The sequence below is a fragment of the Engraulis encrasicolus genome, chromosome 24 (genome assembly GCF_034702125.1).
Source record: "Engraulis encrasicolus isolate BLACKSEA-1 chromosome 24, IST_EnEncr_1.0, whole genome shotgun sequence".
Lineage (NCBI taxonomy): Eukaryota > Metazoa > Chordata > Actinopteri > Clupeiformes > Engraulidae > Engraulis > Engraulis encrasicolus.
In genome coordinates, this window is record NC_085880.1 from 7,737,177 (window position 1) to 7,742,279 (window position 5,103).

The following is a 5,103-nucleotide window of genomic DNA, read 5'->3' on the forward strand; positions in this document are numbered from 1 at the left end:
TTCACAGTCTTATCTCATATGGTGAGAATGGCGGAAAGTCCATGGCGTTCTTTAGCTAAAGTGTAGTGTGCCTTGACTACGCCTACATCGGCTACTTTTATCCTGCTCTTACGATAGCTTACGTAATGTCTTTTTTATTTTTTTATTTTTTAAAGGTTTGGATCTAGGAAGTCTAGGGGGCTTGGACTTTTGGAAACACCATCACATTATTTGCTATTTAAGTGAGAGAATGCCTCCATCAGCTACTTTTATGCTGTTGTTCTAACAATGTCTCGCTTACATAGTATAAAATTAGGAAAACGAAAAGTTTTGAAGCTAGAAGTTGCAGATGACTCTAATCTCTTTTCACTGTATCGTCAACCCAAGATCACCTCTGCTTGAACTTCATGGAACTCCATAACCCTCCTCCGACTCCTTTCTCATTTCACTTTATCTCAGAAAGGTGCCAGAACATCGCTGGGATCTCATATGTGATAGTGAACCCACTCTCTGTTCTCCATTCAAGTCATCCAAGACATCCAAACTAGCACCGTCTGCCCACCCAAATAAACACACTCCCCATCTCCATGTGCCAATAACATCAGTATCGCCAGGCTATTGTACTGAGATTAGGATCGGTTCTGACAGACGTCAGGCACAGGTTTCAAGTCGTAAATCCACAGTGAACTACCACAGACCCGAATTTAAATATAACAGCTGGGGACTGTGGTGAAGGCATGAAAAATAATTTTGAAAAATCACACAAAACAGCCTGACAGGCTGTTAGATTTTGTCTCATTTTTAACCTATCTCGGAGTAAAAGACCAGAGGTATGTAAAGGTGAACTGTCTGTCACTCCTGCCTGATTTACTCCTCCTGAAATGAGCCTCCAGACAAGGTCTGTTCCTCATTAGGCGGCTGATATGGGTCTTGGGTAACATAACATATTGAACCGGCCTGGAATTGCAGGCATGTCAACAAGGTTTCATAACATTCCTTATAGCCCCTCCCACCATCTGATAAACAAGCGTTTATTTTCAGTTGACCCAACACTAGTAAACAAAAAAATTACTCTGCAATTATCCGATCACATCATCAACTCATCTTCCCACGGACTTAGAGTGAAACAGAAACAAGGAAAGGGAAGGCCCAACTGATCCCCCGGGTGTAGTATTTTGCTATGTACACTAGCAGCACACTACCCACAGTTAGCCTAATTCCTGAAATTAAGGTTTCATGAAGAGGATTCCTGGCATTCCTTGGTTTTCTGTTTGATATGAAAAACAGGCTTTAGTGTTTATGCCCAGTATTCCATAGGGAGGGTCTCTGTCATTCCCTGTGGGACTTCCGGGAGACTGTGGAGGACTCTGGAAGACTGACGGTCCCCCTCCTCCTCCTCCTCCACTAAATCAGCACGATCAGTGTTTAGCATTCCAGAGCCTGCAGCTAAATTGCGAGAAGGAGCACATGAACTCCATCATTTTAACTGTCTTATTTGAACCCCCAAGCTGTTCTGTAGCCAGCCATGCTCGACATTGGCTCCTTACAATGTCACACAGTGCCTTTGAATGTCATCTGTTTATTTCTACTTTAAAAGCAGCCAGCCATGCTCGACATTGGCTCCTTACAATGTCACACAGTGCCTTTGAATGTCATCTGTTTATTTCTACTTTAAACAGACTCTACCTGTACTGGTAACCAGTGTACGCAGAAGATACACAGGGGTGTAGGCAGAAGATTCCTTCTAAGCCCAAAGACCACTCTGTGACGTTGTAATACGTAAATGCTGAAAATGCACACAAGGAGATAAAGTGGGATGCTCTGGTCCTTACACTTAAGAAGGTGACAGGCAGTGACATAGATTAACGAGGCAAGTGAGGCAGTTGTTATTGATATAGCTGTGTTTTCCGAGAAGTAAACAGTAGCATAGTTTCGAACGTCATCAAGCAAGACACCATTCAAAAACGAATATACACGAGCTTGCCCCACACATCATTACTGTACAGCCACACCTACCTGTGCATGTATATTTAATGAATGCCATCCAGTCAAAACTGCCGAGCTTAATATAGAAAAACCTCCAGACTGGTGTCCTGTTGGTATGGCCTACACGTCAAGCTGAGCTCCAAAAACCTACTGGGCTAGGGATTATGGTTTGAATTTGGGTTAGGATTTGGGTGAGGGTAATGCTGAAAAGCTACTTTTCAAACGCTCATTTCCATTAAGCAGCCCATTTTGACAGAACACCTCACTGCAAAGAGACACGCTACTGACTTACAGTAGGCTATCTAATAATCTGACTTGTTAGCTTGTCTGCCTCCCCATAATGATTTGGCTATGATGTCGCGAGTTCGAGAATTTGTAGACGTTGAGACTGCGTAGGAAGGCCTGGGTTAGACATACCCACACAAACCCACACAAACCCCTGACCCGTGCCGCACTGCCTGGGGATCCTTATCTCACCTGGCTGCTTATCACCCTTGAGCTCGTTATCACAACTCTCCCCAGGGCCGCTGACAGCCTTTAAGGGGCCCCGGGACAAAGGCATTTGAAAGGCCCCCAATCCAATACATACAATGTAATGAGGACCCTATGTTGTGGCCCCCTCTCTCCCTGGGCCTGGGACAACTGACCCCTTTGTCCCTCCATGTTGGCTTCCATGCCTCTCCCATCAGACCCCTGGAGCCTATTATTGAGGCACACAGATCGCTGGGAAGACCTCCGGCCTTATTTCTCCACTCCTCCTCTGTCAAGTCAGCTCTTGCAGGGCATGAGCATGCATGATGAGCAGTCCGGTTGTTTTCCCTGGGATTCCCTTGTTGACTGACATGGGTTTGTTGTGTTTCTCGCTCTCTCGCTCTTGCTCTCGCTCTCCCTCTCGCTCTCTGTCTGTCTCTGTCTCCCTGTCTCTCTGTCTCTCTCTGATGATTGGTCAGGATGTCATTTTTGTTGTTCTTTTGTTGGCCTAATGGTTTAAGAAGAAAACACATACAGGATCCACTCAACAATGAAGTTGGTTGGTCTGATGGACACCACTTTGCTTTTTAGAGGATTTGCATACTGTCATTGAGCGGCAGAAAACGTAAAAAAAAAATCTTTTTCAAAACCAGTATTGTCAAAATGAATTAATGAAAAGTTAATTAATCATTAATAAAACTAATATACGTACTCATGAAAACTGACCAATTGTACTGATTTAGATTTTAAAAACATAGCTAAATGAATAATACATTTGTTTCTAAAAGGTGGAGATATGAGATTACTGCCGGACAGCGATGGTATGTGACCTATATCTGATGACCCATATCAATTTCTTAATGCTTTTAAAGATTTTTTAAAAATGTATCGCTAGGAACAAGGCTAAGAGAAAGCCACTTGAGGGCAAATTGATGTAAACTCATGGCAGCAGTGAGGACAAGTCATTAGCCCACATGGAGCGCACACTCGTCGACAGTGTAGTGCTCACCCCGCACATGAAAGGCGACGTGTCGTCTCAAATAACACAAAACGTTTGGGTTTACAACCCCCTACCCTAGTATCCAGTTCTTTGAATGCAACGTGTTTTGAATTATAATGTCTGACTCGACAAATTAAACATCTTCAGCGAAAGCCCCCTGCCCCCTCTTTCAAATACACACTGAGACACACACGAGCTATGCACACATAACACACACACACACACATACTCATACACACACACATGTACACACGTTGTCCGCCCTCTTGTGTCGTACATCTGTTTCATGTCTGCTTGCGTCAGCAGCGGGATTAATTGTGATGGTATTCGACCCTTTTATAAACACAGCGCGCAGTGAACATCCCAGCACGGGACCTGCAGACCACAGACGAGGATGTGTGTGTGTGTGTGTGTGTGTGTGTGTGTGTGTGTGTGTGTGTGTGTGTGTGTGTGTGTGTGTGTGTGTGTGTGTGTGTGTGTGTGTGTGTGTGTGTGTGTGTGTGTGTGTGTGTGTGTGTGTGTGTGTACATGTGCGTGCATGTGCATGTGCATCATGCATGCATGTGTGTATGTGTGTGTGAGCACGAGTGCGAGAGAGAGAGAGAGAGAGAGAGAGAGAGAGAGAGAGAGAGAGAGAGAGAGAGAGAGAGAGAGAGAGAGAGAGAGAATGCAAGACTGAGGATGGAGAGGAAGAGAAGGAGAGAGTACAAGAGGGAGTAAGGGAGGGAGGAGGGGAGGGAGAAAGATGGCTCTATCAGAGCCATTCATCTTGTGTGCAGTGGCAGGGCCATCATGGTAGTGGAGAGTAGAAGCAGGGGAGGCCAACAGGGGAGGCTTTAGAGGGGCCTCAGCCCCATGCTTTGAGGAGGGCAGACAGGAGTGGAGGGGGAGAGACCTGCTGAGGCATGCCCACAGGCCTGCTGGTGGATGAAAGGTTGGTGTAGAAAAACACTTAACACTTAGGAACGACAAACAAATTCTTCTTGAAAGCTGTAGCATTTTTTTTTTAAATCCACGAAAAGGAACATTTATAGGTGTGTTTTATTATTAGTTTGAATAATTTAAATTCAGACAAGTTCTTCCTAAGTGTTAAGACCCAAAAATATGTCAAAGAGTTAATGATATGATCAAAGCATCAAAGGTACTGGACTTTCCTGGCCTTGTCCACAAATGAATGTATTGAAATGTCACCTTCCAGTTTCCCCTATAAAAGCAGACAAATGAGCTGACATTAGAAGGTCATGAACAAGCAGTTTCAGAGGAAACAGAGTAGCAGAATTACCCCGTATGTCTGTGTGTGTGTGTGTGTGTGTGTGTGTGTGTGTGTGTGTGTGTGTGTGTGTGTGTGTGTGTGTGTGTGTGTGTGTGTGTGTGTGTGTGTGTGTGTGTGTGTGTGTGTGTGTGTGTGTGTGAACATGCATGTGCTCATGTGTATGAGAGAGAGAGAGAGAGAGAGAGAGAGAGAGAGAGAGAGAGAGAGAGAGAGAGTGTGTGTGTGTGTGTGTGTGTGTGTGTGTGTGTGTGTGTGTGTGTGTGTGTGTGTGTGTGTGTGTGTGTGTGTGTGTGTGTGTGTGTGTGTGTGTGTGTGTGTGTGTGTGTGTGTGTGTGTGTGTGTGTGTGTGTGTGTGTGTGTGTGTGTGTGTGTGTGTGTGTGCTGGGTGGGCCAG